Source organism: Equus asinus, chromosome 4 (genome assembly GCF_041296235.1).
Source record: "Equus asinus isolate D_3611 breed Donkey chromosome 4, EquAss-T2T_v2, whole genome shotgun sequence".
Classification (NCBI taxonomy): domain Eukaryota; kingdom Metazoa; phylum Chordata; class Mammalia; order Perissodactyla; family Equidae; genus Equus; species Equus asinus.
The window spans coordinates 95,556,817-95,574,105 of record NC_091793.1 but is presented as its reverse complement, the minus strand read 5'-3'; the positions used below and the strand labels follow the sequence as shown (position 1 = coordinate 95,574,105).

Here is a 17,289-nt window from a genome sequence, read left to right as displayed (position 1 = left end):
CCTGCACTGTACTGTCACAGCAACCAATTATTTATTTAAGAAGAGGATGGCTTTTGATAGTTTTTTAAAACAATGAGTATATTATGGCTCTAAAGCTAGTACTTCCATAATTCCCATTCCTACTATGTAGGTCAACTGAGAGTATATGTGGATATAGTTTCACTTTATAGTTAACATACATTTAATAATAACAATTATAACATTTAATAACTTATAGTTTTAAAATATACTCACAAAATTCATATTAGTCAGAAAAAGCCGAATCAACAATTCCCATTTTGCAGATGAAAAATGGAAGTCTCTGGATTCCTAGCGCAGTGCTTTCTCTGGGAACCGGGCTACCCATGGTTATATTGTTCTGTGCTCTTCCCAAGATCACAGGTTCCCCATTGATCTTCTGTTATATAAGAGACAATCCTGCCAAAGAGAACAGACTCCTTTCTGCCCATGTTATACTCCTTCTCCATGTCTCTGCTTGTACTTTCCTACCTATATTCTCAGGAAATTCTTATTAATTCCATATTCTTCATTATTAAACTCCAGCACCTTCAGAAAGAAAACCTTCCCCTTGACTATCACATTTGCCTTTCAATAATGAGCATCTACATCATACATTTTAGAATTTAAATATTGATTTCTTATCTCATTTAAAAGTAAAAATTATTATTATTCTTCAGTTTTCTGGTTCTTTCATGTAAGTCATTCAAATCATCTGGTTGGCTTGACTTGTTGATTTAAGGGTCTAGCACAATGAAAATCTGCCCAATGTCTTCTGAGGAGGCTAACCATCAAAACTGAAGTTTCAAAAATTGAATCTGTAAAAGTTGCCTCCATGCTTACTAACGAATAACCCAAAACTCTAATCCTATGCTCAACAAACACACTGAACTTTCATTTTGTTCACTTTGTCCCAGCTTCTCATTTTGAAAACTGAGATCAACTATTGATGGAAAATAGAGACGAAGCCATCTAAAATTATTTAGAATGTATTAAACATTATAGTTAGGACGTTAGATAGTCCCACTCCACCATCAATCAAGGGCATGTGTTTCTAAAACGATCCATGTCAGTCTGTCAGTTATTTGCCAAGAGTGGGACACATATAATTTTGCATCATTAATGTATATATTAACCCAAAGAATAACCTAATTTGTTACCGTCTGTGCTCATAACCGCCTAGAACAAGTAGACACTGATTAGTTTCATTTTGGCTGGCACTTGTGAGGCTATACCTAAAACCTTCACATCCTCACATCAACATTCAAATGGTTACAGGTACTTGTTCTTTGTTATGTAAAATGTTAGTGAGAGTACAAAGATTTAAAATTTTAAAGAAAGAACAAAGGATTTCTTTTTCAGGTAGGAGAATACAAAATCATGGCACTAACATGCTAAATATTGGGTGGGAAAACTGATTGCAATTAGGAACATTCAAAATGTTTGAAAGTAAAATTCTCCCTGTAGACATTATCTTTTTTAAATTTAAGCTCTTGTTCATTTCCTCCAAGCCCTAGGGTAACTAATGTAAGAGAAGGCAATGTGATGAGCAACATATATTTCCAAGTGTAAATAAGCAAAAATAGTTTTAAAATCCAGAATAAAATTTAAAAGTTGTTCACTGAGAGCTGCTTTCTCCTAGAGGAATGCTGAGAAACAACAGCGAGATTGCTAAAAAGAATAGGACACAGTGATGTCACCAGCCAGTATATCAGACACCTCTTATTGATATAAATGGCAGAATCCCACTTATTGATTGGAAATCCCTACTTCAGCAAAAGGATTTTCTTAAAAATTCATCAATGCTTCCATGCCTTGAGTCTTATCTAGTATCAGGAAGTAATTATTTTGTTAATTTTTTTCTCATACTCTCCACTTATAACTTAAACATAAAACTGCTTAAATCTGCTAACTTAGATTTCTTCTGATGGTAATAATTTATATTTTAAGTAACCATGGCAATTCTTAAAGTAGCAGAAGAATTGAAGCACTTTAAATTCTGATTTTGGAAAAGTAGTAACTATTAGTTTCCTGTTTTTATTTCTTGTGCCAACATATATAAGGCCTTGTCTCCTCTATTAAATATATACTTATCTATGAAGCCTGGATACACATTTTTCTGTAGATAGCATGTACATGTTTTATTTTGTTTTGTTTTTCTATTTCATACATATGACAATAAAGGGAAATTATATATTTTTTCCATTGGCATATTTAGAGTCACAGAGATACAGGGAACTATCAGAAAGATAAAAAGTTGCAGAAAAAAACAATTAGAAAATATTTTCCAAACAGGGAGAAATCATTAGCACAAGTGGTAATATACTAAGACCAGACAGGAAAAGAATATGGCATTATGTTTCAAGATAAAAGATAACCCAAACGTCCCTAAAGGAGAACTTAGTGAGCAGACTTGATCCCATCCCCTGAGAGAGAAAGATTTTGGATGACACTACCAACTATAATGAAATTCTAATGAGGCATAATGAGGAAATTATAAACTGAGGTTGGACATCCAGAGACCAAAATTTGATGAACATGGGTGCAGTTGAAAAGCAGCAAGGAAGGAGTGGAGATGGGGAAGGAGTAGGAACATGAGGGCTCTATCTTTTCATGGAATATAGAATGGATTCCCCACTGGCATTAAGTCTATATGAGGCTACAGTAGGTAATAGACTTCCTCAACACTGTATGTAGAACAGTTTTTGGCACTAGTGTGTTGTACTGCTGAATCAAAGTTGATATCAGCGTGCAAGAGAGTGAAGAGCAAACACTCTTTGTGCATAAAAATCAAAGTATAGAAGTGCCTAAAGAAAATTTTAGAGTTCCCTTCTCTTTCTCTCATCTACCACCTCCTCATCCTGCACCTAATGTAGCCATTACAACATCAAATGTTAAGAGTTTGGTGAATATTCTTACAGGGCTTTTCCTAGATAGATAAAATCCTTTTCAATGCAAGAAATACATCTCTTGACACAGAGTCAATTTTAAAAACCTCCATTCAGAATATAATATTAACGTAAGTTGGAAATATAATGTTTAGAAATGAAAGGAAGTATACAAATTACCTAATCAAAACCTTTCATCTTATCACTGAGGATTCTCACGAGTTTCTGTGGGTCAGGAGTCCAGGCACAGCTTAGCTCTGCCCTCTGTTCAAGGTCTCTCACAAGACTGAAATCAAGGCGTTGCCGAGGCTGTGTTGCTTTCTGGGGTTTAGGATCCTCTTCCATGCTCACATAATTGTTGACAAAATTCAGTTCCTTACAGTTATAGGAATAAGATCCTTGTTTTCTTGCTGGCTGTCAGCCAGAGGCTGCTCTCAACTTCTAGAGGCCACAGGGCCTTCTCATACCATGGCTGCTTAGTATTTCAAGGCCAGTAGGAGCATCTCTCTCTCTAGAAAGAGCCCATCACTCTTTTAAGAAATTACCTGATTAGGATAATCTCTTTTGTGATTAACTAACAATCATTTGCAAAATCCCTTCAGCTTTGTCATATAGTTGAATCTAATCACAGTATGATATCCCGTCATATTCAGAGGTCCTCTAACACTCAAAAGGAAGAGATGATACAAGGATGTGAGTCACTGAGGGTCATCTCGGAATTCTGCTGACCTCAGTATTGAGGAGTCATCTGAGAATTCTGCCTATCACAACCCCCATATCCAAGATGTAGCCCTTCAGTGCTATCAACGGAAAGCTTGGGTATTTACCACAGCTTCTCCCTGGTATGCTCCTTGCTGTGCATCATAGCCCAGGAAGACTACCAGATGCTCTGCTTGGCTTCTTAGCCTAGAAACTATCACTTGCAAATTGGCAATTACCAGAAAAATAAATCTATGCTGAATATTGAGCTCTGATCTCTGCTTCCCTTCTTTCCAGGATCCTTGGCCCCTCATATGTTCCCCACCTTGGTAACTATTTGACTTTCACATACATGTGGACTATGGTGTGTTTCTAAATTTCTTTTTATTTTATTTTTAAAAATAACATCCAGGTTTTCTGGTTGTTCTTATTAGGAATGCTAATCTGCAATAAGATGGTTTACCATTATTGGAACCCAAAATCAACTTTCCAGTATTTCATAAGATTTTATTCACAAACGGTGAATTTACATGATGTAGCATGACAGTAATAACCTAGCAACTGGTACAGTTTGAAAGAAAGTTCATTTCTTTTTTTTAATCAATAAAATCTATGATGAATTAATTATAAAACAGATTCTTAAAATCAGCTTTTAATGTTAATCACTCTACTTAAATGTAAATTTTATTGATAATAGTCCACACCACCAAGAACATTAATCAAAAATGTTAGTGTATGCATTAGACATAGTATTTTGTAAAATATTCTCTTTAAAATAATCAATAATTTGAATGTTAGTATTTTTTTTTTTTTGGATAAGTGATCATTAATAGAATCAGCTTCCATTTTGAGGCTTAACCTGGTCCAGCAAACTTTGGGAATTAAGAATCCCACAGGATTATTCTAATATAAAGTTTTTATGAAACAAAATAGACGTTCAGCATAATTACCACCAAATGTGCACCCTTAAAATTCTGTTAATTATTAACACTCAAACACGTGGAAAATGCTTTGTGTGCTAATTTAAAATGTACTCATTCTCCTCAAAGTTTTAAACATTCAGCTCATATCTCTGATTGGTTAACATTATTCATCTTGATGTGGATTAAGGCTGCCCCAGCTAGAGAAGCCCAAGGTGACCTGGCCTACATGCCAAACTATACGACCCAGTGGACTTTTTTTATGGTATGAATTAGGACCGCCCCAGGGAGAGAAGCCCGGGGCATCCTCACCTGCATGCCGATCTATATGGCCAGATTCGTATCTAAAGTTATATGACCGCACAATAACCAGACCCCATCTGCACTGAAATCATTTAATGACTTTTTACATCATCTTTTTCTTTTTCTTTTTTTTCCAGTAAAAATAAGTCACGTACCCATGCCTTATAAAATTAGCCCTAACCCTCAACTCAGGGCAGCAGCAGGAGCTCTGACTGCCCGTGGGTCTTGTCCCCACACACCAGCTCTGCCTGCCCATGGGTCCTGTCCCCATGCCAGCGGGGGCAGCAGCAGGAGCTCTGACTGCCCGTGGGTCCTGTCCCCACGCACCAGCTCTGCCTGCCCATGGGTCCTGTCCCCATGCCAGCGGGGGCAGCAGCAGGAGCTCTGTCTGCCCATGGCTCCTGTCCCCATGCTATTCGACACTATTCTCTAAATTAAAGAGCACTACTGCCAGATCTTGAGAGTCTAAGAAATCTTTCTTTCGACTCCTCGGCTCACCGATCCCGCATCATTTCTGGTGGCCCGTACGGGGATCTCGCTTCATCGGCTTGTGAGCTCGAGTTCTGGTAAGTGCCCTTTTCTTCCTTGTGCCTTTCTCTTTTTCAAGGATGGATCTAAATTCACTTCTCCATCGGGAACTTTCTTGGATGGCTGTATGAATCCACGTTTGCTGCCCATGGCTACTCTATGGGGCAAATTGTGGCATTCAGCCTGAAGAGAATCAGTACCTTAAGCCTGAGGGTGATGGAAAATGAATTAATCCATTCCTTCCTGCTCTTTTTCAAGGATGGATCTAGATTCACTGCTCCATCGGGAACTTTCTCGGACAGCTGTATGAATCCACGTTTGCTGCCCATGGCTACTCTATGGGGCAAATTGTGGCATTCAGCTTGAAGAGAATCAGTACCTTAAGCCTCAGGGTGATGGAGAATGAATTAATCCATTCCTTCCTGACTCTATCTCTAATAGACAAATTTTACGTGGGCGCGGGTTGGCCACTTAAGTCATTAGGACGGCCGCCAATCTCCAAGACTCCCGTGGAAGGTTTCTTTTCCTAAGGCTGGATTGGCATCCCTCCCTCTGGCACCTGACCACGCTCTGAACTGCGAGGAAAGCCCCACTCGGGACTCCAGTTCAAGGAAAGTACCAAACTCTAACCTTTGGTGGAGTATGGGAACCCCTTCTTGGGAGAATGGCTCCAGGATGCAATTGGGTAGAATGTCCCCCAGACTGGCGGAAAATTCCTCACTGTCTTTCTCTTTCTCACTGTCTTTGTCCTTTTATCCTGGGGACCATTCGCCAGGCACCTATTACTGTCAGGCATAATAGGGAAGATGTTCAAGGGATGCCCCCATCATCCCTTGCTACAGGAACTCCATTGGGGGGATTTTCAAGGTAATGGCTCCTTTTCTCTCTGGGACCATTCGCCAGGCACCTATTACTGTCAGGCAGAATAGGGAAGATGTTCAAGGGATGTCCCCATCATCCCTTGCTACAGGAACCCCAATGGGAGGATTTTCAAGGTAATGGCTCCTTTTCTCTCTGGGACCATTCGCCAGGCACCTATTACTGTCAGGCAGAATAGGGAAGATGTTTAAGGGATGCCCCCATCATCCCTTGCTACAGGAACTCCATTGGGGGGATTTTCAAGGTAATGGCTCCTTTTCTTTCTCCTTTTCTCTCTGGGACCATTCGCCAGGCACCTATTACTGTCAGGCATAATAGGGAAGATGTTCAAGGGATGCCCCCATCATCCCTTGCTACAGGAACTCCATTGGGGGGATTTTCAAGGTAATGGCTCCCTTTCTCTGGGACCATTCACCAGGCACCTATTCCTGCCAGGCAGAATAGGGAAGATGTTCAAGGGATGCCCCCATCATCCCTTGCTACAGGAACCCCAATGGGGGGATTTTCGAGGTAATGGCCCCTTTTCTTTCTCCTTTTCTCTCGGGGACCATTCACCAGGCCTATGCTGTCAGGCAGAATAGGCACCAGGCTCCTGTTACTGCCAGGCATAACAGGGAAGGTATACAAGGGATGCAATGCCGGGGGACGCTCCCATCACCCCTTGCTATAGGAACCCCACAGTAGGAACAACGGGTAGGACGCTGCCCTAGGTTCAGGGGGCATTTTTCACGGTAATGGACCCGTTTCTTTTGTCTCTCTTGGAGTTACAATGGCCATTTTCATCTCCTTTTGAGCTTTGCGACTGGGAAACAAAGAAATCTTTAAAGAGTAAAAGGCTCCACCCCTGGGAGCCCCAACTTTGGGTTTCTGGGCCTGATCACCCCAGCAACCCTAAGTGGGGGTGCCCTCTCTTGACAGTTGACTCATTGAGTATTTTAGTCACCTACTGAGTTGGTTATGAGGGTAGGAGACCTGTGATTTATTCTGTGAACTGTCGTGCTAGCGTAGTGTGCCCCAGCACGGGAACTGTTGTGTGACTCTTATCTTGATAACCCTCTGGAAGAGGCCATGAGGGTGAGGTCTGATCTCTTCTTTTCCTTTCTTTGTCTGTTTTGCTCATCATCTCTTCTGTTGTCACCAAGTCGAGGTTAAGTTCAGGCTAGACCTGAGCAGAACCTTGACCTTCTGTAAAATTGGAAAAATAAGCCTTTTGCCAGGGATTTAACTCTCAAACCTGGCTCTGGGAGCCCCAGCCTCCAGCCAGTTCCAGGCCTTTGCCTCCTGCTTCCCTACCTCAACTTTGCTGGCTCAGAGACAAAGTGCCCAGGCTGAAGCGGGACTTGACTAAATCTTATAACTATGTCAACACCTGCAATCGGCCTCTGCACACCCGCAATCGGCCTCTGCACCCTTTCTCCAGCTGCTGTCAGACACTGGCTTTACCGCCATGGGGAAGGCTCCTAAGCATCCCCAGAGGCCCACCATGTGGATGCGTTCTAACTCCATCTGGTAGAAAATTTGAGGGGTTTCTCTGTGCCTCTGTGATGCAGTTGGACAGGTAGATCAACCTGGAATGTAATTTGAGTTACAATCCAGTTTCTGGGAAATCAAGAGCAACTGTCCTTAGAAAATCCTTGCAAGACTGGAAATACTGCTCTAGAGGCAGTTCAGATCCCACCTAGTTCCTTTATCATGGAAAGGATTATCATCTCCCCTCTCCAGGAACTACTATCTAGCCCATCACTAATTCCTAAGACTGAAGAAAAAAAAAAAAAAAGACAGAAAGAAAGAGGAGTGGAGAGGAAAAACAGCCATAAGTGTGCCCTTGCCAAAAATCTAGCATCTTGAGTGTCTCCTCCACAAATATTGGTAAAAAAAAACAATAGCTGTGCAGTCTCTGTGTACGTATGACTTATGTATGTTATATGTGTGATATTTTTACCTCCGGATGGTATTGCCAAAATTAAGAGCTCTGTTTAATTGGCTTAAAGTAAGCCCTTACATAAATTCTAAATATAGTAGAAATTAATCCAATGTCTTTCAAGTTAACTTGATGTGAATTAACTTTTGGTAAATGAAAGCTTGTTTAAGTTTGTTGGTTTGATTGAAAATAGTCTTCTTGTCAGAGTTGTCAGTATTTGCATATGATGCAGGCATGCAGCCTGGGTTTACTAGTCAAATAAGTTCACATTGTCTGTTAAATTCGTCAGCAAAATAATAGCTTTAAATGATGACCAGTTTTGTCTAATGTCTCATGAAGTTTTTGTGGGTACAATAAATGTTTTATGGTCTGTATACTTGAAAAAAAAAAAACAGCTTCCAAATTGTTTTGATAGCAATCTTGAGTTTTGCCAAGTTAAGTTAAATGATAAAAATCTGAGCATCTGGGTCATTTTTGGATTGGATAGCACACAAGCATTACAGCTAAACTTATCTAAGTTATCTACTTTTGGCTTCTTATTGCAGAGAGGCTAAAAGTCTTTGGGTCTGTTATTGTAAAGCAGCGTGTTTCTAGAAATTATGAAGTGTTTAGAATGCTGGTATAAAAGACAATTCATAATTGCTTACCTTTTTAGTGTTTACTATGGTCTGTTAAGGGTTAAAAGTTCTTATTAACCTATATAATTAAAGCTACTGGAAATTAATAAGGAAAACAGCTCTGTATCTAAGGAAAGTTAAAATGTATGTTTTCAGTAAAGAGGGTATAAAGAATGGAAGTATTTTTGTTTGATGGGTTAAGAAAGATAAGTTTGTCCTAAAGTACTAGAAAGGAAAAAAGACAGACTTTGGGACAAATTCTGAAGGCAAAAAGAAAGTTGTAGAAGGTTTGTGAAGGAGAAATTCTGAAAGGAGTTTTATGCCTGGTCAAGTAGACTAAGATTAGAGTAAATCCAATTAAGTGAATGAGTTTTAATGTTAAAAATAAGCTGGTACAGAAATTAAAATTTGGTTTTCTCTCAAAGCATAATTTTCTTGAACTTTTGGCCTGCTCTAACTCTACCTAAAAGACAGAAAATCTATGTTTTGTTAAAATAATTTCCTATATTCAGAAAGAAAGAGGTCTCTTCTAAAATTTTTTGATGATGTTGTTTGCTCTTGACTGTCTCTGTTGTCACTTTGAATGGATGCCTGAGCATTGTTTAACAGTGAGCGTTGTTTCCTATTTGAACAAGTATTTTAAAAACTTTTGATATTTTTGACAAGCTTCTCCCTCAAAAATATTCAAGTCCTGAATGAAGGCTTTCTTTTGACCTGGTAGATGGAAGAAGAATTTCTCTGAGGATTTTCAGAGGGCCCCTGAGACTTCTCAAAGAAATTTGCTCTCTTCCTATAAGGAGGAAAATACTAAATTAATTAGGTTTATTTGGTTTATTAAATTACATGGGAAGCATTGTCAAATAAGCGATGATAAACTTTCTTATGTGGTATTACGTGGGTGAATGTTATTAATATACGTGTCAACATTATATAGCATTCCTAAAATTCTAATCTGTTCTGGTTATCAGTCATAATTCCAGTTATTATCTTAAAGTGTTATATGTCACAGAAGTAACCAAGTTTCTTTATCAATTGCCCTTTGAGTCTTTTGCCCATTTACAGATAGTTGCTGTTTTACTCTGATGCTTTTTGCTTTTGCAAATATGTTTCATCTCCAGAGAAATTCCTGGAAAGGATTCTGACACAAGGGTTCTAAACTACAGGTTTCTGATAAACTTTCAGATTGTAAAACTGAACCGTGTAAGAAATTACAGAATTCTAACAGAAACTAAGCTCATAGACCTGCTAACAGAAGATTAAGCTCAAGAACTGATTATACAGGACTGTGTGAACTGAGGAGGATGATTATAATTTTTTATGACTTCTGTTTTAAATATTGCTGAGTTTTGATGTTTTGTTTTGTTTTCTCATGTTTAAGGAAATCTTTCTTTCTTTTCTCTTATGCTAACTATGACTTACAGCAATTTAGTGAAATACATCTTTATGAGCAAAACTGAAACATTTGTCTTTTTCTCCCGACCTGATCCCTCCAGAATTTAGAAACTCTTTGTGAGTGAGCATGGTTATTTCGTGGCAATATAGTTATTTGCATAAGTTCAATAAGAACCTATTCTCCTTATAACAGGACACATTGGTTATATTACCAAGGCTTTGACTGGAATGTCATATTTGAAACATACAGGCTCAGATATGACAACACAGCTTTTCAGGAACAAAGATTGGACATTCTGGAATACAGCCACTTGGAAACATGGGCCTGGTACCTTGTTTACAGAGATTCTGGCAATCTTACCCGGTAAGTAAGGAAGCTTGCTTATCTGGCAGCTGCAAGGAACCTCAGAATATTTTGGGGGACCTCGAGAAGAGAGGAGTCCACCCAAACCTGTAGGTACTGCAGGCAAAATCTGATGGCAAGTCCTTGGCTTGGCTTTTCTGGCCTCGAGAGGCCTTTACAGTTCAATCTGAGATTCCTCATAAAAATTCCAGCAAAGCAGATTTAAAAAGCCTGTATAATCAATTGGTATTCTTGCTGCACTTATGTAAATAATTGGCAGACCAGTTAATCTTAATTTGGCTATCTTTTATAAAAATGAGGGTGATTTTAGAGAGAAAAATTATGTTTCAGTAGAAGCTATAGTACGCATTCATGGATATTAGATTCTAGCTCTTTTCTTCCACAAGATTCATCTATTACTAATCATAATGTCTCCTTGTAGCCATCCATCTCTGATACCTGGGAGTTCCCTGGCCACAAGCAAACCTTTTCCTTCAACACTACTGCCCAAATACTAACTAGATTTGCCTTGTCACAGGTGGATCATAAACGACAAGTTCCAAAGGTAAAGTGCCCAACTTATTGATACACACAGGATGGACTATATCAAATTTGGGACGAGTATATTTGGCTTACTCCTGCTAGTGATCAACTCAGTAAAAGTCCACTCTATGTTGGGAACAAACCAATCACACCTGTGATGCATGGCCTAATAGCACCCGACCTATGGGAAAATTCCCTGTCATAGGTGTTCTCATATCATAACCTTAAAAAATACTGATTGGTTTGAGACTGACTGGGATAGACGGCCCAGCACGCGTTGGTTAGCCCCTAATGGCACTCAGTGGCTATGTGGCTCCAACTTATGGCCTTGGCTGCCACCTGGATAGATTGGACGATGCACTCTAGGCTTTATCTGGATGCAAGGTAGAACTACATTTACTATATCTCCTCCTGCTAACCTACCCAACCTGCAACAGCGCTGGACCTGCTCTGTCTTCCACTGGTATGACCACGTTGCCTCAATTTTCCTTCCCCAGTTAGGAATCGAAAGTGTCATCTGGCCCATGGAATCTCTAAACAAATTTACTATGAAAGCATTAAAATGATACACAACATAGCCTTTTGCTGCTTGATTTAGAAGTGTCCCAAATGCGTAAGGCAGTCCTCCAAAACCGAATGGCACTGGATGTCTTGACAGCAGCACAGGGGGGCACTCGTGCCATTATAAAAACTGAATGTTGTGTTTATATTCCTGGCTACCATCAAAATATCTCTGGCTTCCTCTGTGATATGAACCACCAAATTAAGACCATGTCTGACCCTCCCCTATCTCTAAATGACTGGTTGAACTCTTGGTCAGGTCCAGGTTTCTGGACTGCTATCAAAACCTTATTCATTGGGTTAATCATACTGCTTGTATTTCTTATTATAATTTGTTGTCTGTTTCATTGTTTGTCTTCCACATGTCAACAAAGTTTCACCTCCTGGACCACCACTCGTCAAATGATTCTCTCGTCCCCAGAGGCTCTGGATGCCTTGTCAGCCTTGGACTCCACGGGTGCAGTCTTCCGGTCCGCTGAACCTCCTACCTATACCTATGGCCCCATTTAGGGACAGCTCGACGACCTTGTACAGCCGGAAGTAGTTACAGAAGACTGACCGTCGTCCATATCCCCAAAAGATTTCGGGGCCAAATGGGTTCAGGGGGGGTTTATGATGTGGATTAAGGCTGCCCCAGCTAGAGAAGCCCAAGGTGACCTGGCCTACATGCCAAACTATACGACCCAGTGGACTTATTTTATGGTATGAATTAGGACCGCCCCAGGGAGAGAAGCCCGGGGCATCCTCACCTGCATGCCGATCTATATGGCCAGATTCGTATCTAAAGTTATATGACCGCACAATAACCAGACCCCATCTGCACTGAAATCATTTAATGACTTTTTACATCATCTTTTTCTTTTTCTTTTTTTTCCAGTAAAAATAAGTCACGTACCCATGCCTTATAAAATTAGCCCTAACCCTCAACTCAGGGCAGCAGCAGGAGCTCTGACTGCCCGTGGGTCTTGTCCCCAGACACACCAGCTCTGCCTGCCCATGGGTCCTGTCCCCATGCCAGCGGGGGCAGCAGCAGGAGCTCTGACTGCCCGTGGGTCTTGTCCCCACACAACAGCTCTGCCTGCCCATGGGTCCTGTCCCCATGCCAGCGGGGGCAGCAGCAGGAGCTCTGACTGCCCGTGGGTCCTGTCCCCACGCACCAGCTCTGCCTGCCCATGGGTCCTGTCCCCATGCTATTCCACACTATTCTCTAAATTAAAGAGCACTACTGCCAGATCTTGAGAGTCTAAGAAATCTTTCTTTCGACTCCTCGGCTCACCGATCCCGCATCAATCTCAGTGTTACTCCTAACGTGGTCCTTGCAACACCAGGTTATCTAAAATGAAATTGTAAGGCAGCCTACTCCTAGACCCACTGAATCAGCATCTCAGGGGGTTATAGCCAGGCATCTGTGTCTTAACAGTCTCTCCAGGTGATTCTCATGCACACTCAAGCTTGAGAAGCATTTAACTCATCTTGATAGCAGGAATTTTTATTTTAACAACAACAACACAAATCAAAGTAAGTATGTGAAATTTTCCCCTTATATTTGTGCCCATCTTTGAATTAGTTGATAAACTGTCCCATCGAGAAGGAAGGGGATAACAAAATCACATCATGTTTGGATATGCCTCTGCAACACAGGGCAAAGGGCCCAGGCCTGAATGCGGAGTATTAGTTCTCATTTCCACATGATGGTTTGGGGCCATAAATTCCGTCATAGTGCAAACAACTGAACAATAAATCAAAGATAGCACTTCAGTCTTGCAGAATATGTAGTGAGGAATTTAAAAGGGAATTTTAAAAAATACAATAGTTGGCACAAATTTTCAACATACCAAGAATCACATAGTATAAAAAGCATAACCCTGAAAATAAAATTCACACCAAAAAAGAACCATGATGTAAGTAAATAATTGAACTTCTAAAACTATAATATAGGAGTATCTTGCTTGTTACTCTCCTAAAAGCTAAGATAATTACTGCTTGTATATAAATATCAATATGACTTAGCCATTTCACCAACCATCTTAAATCATTTTCAATAAAATCATGATATAAATTTAAAGTGTAATTATTTAATACGACTGAAAAAGACAAAATCCAAAAATAAGTATTATTCACAGAAGTTAAAAGCAGCAAACATAAGATCAAAAATGAAACATGCACAGAATATGATCAGCTTTTCTCTGTGATAGAATTCTAAAGCCGCATATTATGTAAATCCTGTATTAAAAATTACTAAATTTGTCATTCCATTCTTTCTAACTTTAAATACCCTCTTTAGTGATTAAATATTTTTCTGAGGCTGTAGCCTTGTAAGCAATAAAATAATGTTAAATGCTGATATTACTAAGCCACCATCCAACCTAGTGTGTTTGTTTGCTTATTAGCATTTGTAAAGATTTATTCTCTTTGCAATTAAAGATACATATTTGAAAGATAACTATGCTAAAAGTATTCTCCTCACCAATGAAAAAGTTTTAATACCTGCTCCCCCATCCCATCAATGATCAGAGTTAATTGAGAGACAGCAGGGGCCAGCCTCATGGCCAAGTGGTTAAGTCCACCTGCTCCACTTCAGCAGCCCAGGGTTTCACCGGTTCAGATCCTGGGCACGGACATGGCGCCGCTCATCAGGCCATGCTGAGGTGGCGTCCCACACAGCACAACCAGAAGAACATACAATTAGAATATACAACTGTGTGCTGGGGGGCTTTGAGTAGAAGAATAAGGAAAAAAGACTGGCAACAGACAGTAGCTCAAGTGCCAATCTGTAAAAAAAGAAAAATTGAGAGCTAGCAGATCAATTTTTGTGGCACTGGTACCATCAGAGGTAAATACTGATCTAAGGACCCATTGAGATAGTACAGACCAATAAAGACACTGAGAGATCAATTTATAATTTGTAGTAAGAAAGTCTCACCCATATTTATGTTAACTTACATGTTCTGTCAGAAACTAATTTCTCAATGTATTGTGTTCACCTCCATCTTGTAAAGTCAGGTCCATAATGAATACTTTCGTATATTGGGGAAATTTAATACTTTATTTGGATACTCCATAGTAAACTACTAATGATTAGGAATAGTCCTATGAAAAAAATCAAAGGTAGATAAGACTTTTGTATTGAACACAATTAAAATAAAATTAAAATGTCAGTTATGAAATAACTGAAAATATTTCTAAGTTGCCTCTAATCTCCTTGAGAGAAACTGCAGTGTCTTATTCTTATTAATTTACACATAACCCTCATTGGTTTCAAAATGAAGCTGCAGTTGGTGTTTACTTGTATATTTGACACAGAACTGAGCTTAGAAAAGTAAACATAAAATAAAACGTTTTAATTAAAGGGACTTGAGTTGTTTAAAATTTTTTTAAAACAAAAACCAAAAGGGGCTGTCCCCGTGGCCGAGTCGTTAAGTTCTCGTGCTCTGCTGCAGGCGGCCCAGTGTTTCGTTGGTTCGAACCACAATGAGGCAGCGTCCCACATGCCACAACTAGAAGGACCCACAATGAAGAATATACAACTACGTACAGGGGGGTTTTGGGGAGAAAAAGGAAAAAATAAAATCTTTAAAAAAAAAACAAAAAAAGAGTTGATTTACACATTTTAACCAAGTTCTCATTATTTGAGTTTTAAAATTATTAAATATATAAATCAACTTAAAAGAACAGAAAAATCCAATATAGAGATGCAAATGTTTATAACTAATGTATTCAAAAACTGATAAACAATTTCTGTATAAGAAAATAATCCAAAACTGTCTATACTAAACTAAGGGGTATCCATGACAACATTCTTTATCTTATCTAGAAACATACGGGTTCATTCCACTAGAGATTTCAACTTTCTTAGATGATGTGATATTTCATAACACTACTAAAAAAAAAAAAAATGTTTTGTTGAAAATACATGAGTCATTAATAAGAAAACGTTTCTTTTATTCTAAGTAATTAAAGTATAATCGTGTATGCTTATACACATTTTTTGGGCTTACACACATTTTTTACACACAATGGGCTTACACATCTTTTTTTTCCTGCTTTTTCTCCCCAGATCCCGCCAGTACATAGTTGTATACTTTAGTTGTCGGTCCTTCTAGTTGTGGTATGTGGGACGCCACCTCAGCATGGCCTGATGAGCAGTGCCATGTCCAAGCCCAGGATTTGAACTGGCGAAATCCTGGGCCGCCAAAGCAGAGCAGGCAAACTTAACTACTTGGCCACAAGGCCAGCCCTTACACACATTTTTTGAAAAGTAAGAGAATAAAGACCATTACTACAAAATCTCTGCATGTTTGTAGCATATCTTCTAATATGTTAATAGAATTTGATCATATTAATACTGGCTTCTACAGTGAATGTTGGAAGAAATCATTTGCTAATTTTACTAATATAGCTGTTATGATCAATTCAGTATATCAAGTTAATACTAATATTTTAATTTGTTCTATTTAGTGAATTGATAGCCATTTTAAAACTTTTATACTTCTATTCAGAGTGAACTGGATAGTTAATTTATAGCAAATATCTATAGTTGCTAAATATAGTAAATTAAAATATCTAACAGTTATAACACTTTGGTGTTGGAATTTTCTAAATTTTTTGTGTGTATTTATAAATTGACTTTTCACACCTGGTAAGAATACAAAATATATTAGTCATACATATAGCACCTTCTGAATTTCTCAGAATTACTTTGTAAAGAAAAGCTTGGGCTAATCTTTCCTAATTAAGTAAATGCTTCCCTAGACTCTATCATGTCTGATTTCACAGTATATTTTCTTATAAAGTAGACATGTGTAAGCTTTTAAAGTCATAATGAAGGAAGAAGATTGAATATTAGGAAAAGATACAAGATGTGCAAGAAAAACAGTCATGAAAATTAATTTACTGCTATTGGCCTTGAGGAAAATAATTAATTTGCTAACAGGCATGGGTGACGAGGCAGCACTTAGAGCGCACGTACTTTTTCACTCTTAGTGCTACCATGAGTTTTCTGCTTTTTTATTCCACCTTTTCTAAAATAGAAAAAAAAGTGTGAGTACTGTTATGTTTTCCCAGACTCAAATGATAACCAAGAACAATATATTACAAATGTACTTTGTTTTCAGAAGAGTTACTAGGAAGAGATACACTTATTCCAGAACCATCTACTGCTATTACGAGGCAAACAGTTCTACAACGTTAGAAGCCCAAGTTATACAGTCAGACCACTGAGTGTTCAGGGTGAGTCCAACTTGTCCATATACGTATTTCTCAATGAGTTATATATAAAATTAATAATTTAGTAGTAAAGTATTCAGTCGTCTTCCATTTAGTTCCAGATGTGTTTCCACAGACTAAAGTAGGTTCCAACATGCATTCTAAATAGCATTAAACATTCCTGACGTTCACTGTTATTTTATTTTCATCAAAGCACAGTTTGTGCTTGAACTTTTTCCTTATAAACTAGTCAAATGAACAAGTGTATGTTATTTTAGCACACTAATTATAAACATGCATATGGGATATTGAAATACACTGAACTGCTAATTACCACTTCATTTCAAGTTCTTTTACTTCGTGATACTCAAATATTTAAATCAACACAGCAGTTGATATTTCTTTAGTTATTTAGAAGAACTTAGAGATTGAAAGCATAAGAATATAGCTATGATAATTCACTCATTTATCAAATTCCAGGACAAAATAATCA

At 38.6% G+C, this 17,289-nt stretch overlaps 1 protein-coding gene across 16 annotated transcripts in view; it reads right to left on the bottom strand.

The window, feature by feature from the left end:
• Nucleotides 1-17,289, bottom strand: part of GALNT13 (polypeptide N-acetylgalactosaminyltransferase 13) — a 470,593-nt gene that overhangs the window by 362,509 nt on the left and 90,795 nt on the right. For 2 of the 16 annotated variants that reach the window (XM_070507788.1, XM_070507787.1), the window contains exon 4: nt 235-417. The exons of the other annotated variants lie outside the window; for them this stretch is intronic. The gene's annotated coding sequence lies outside the window, so the exon portion shown is untranslated. The remainder of the gene's footprint in view (nt 1-234; nt 418-17,289) is intronic. 16 annotated transcript variants of the gene reach the window in all.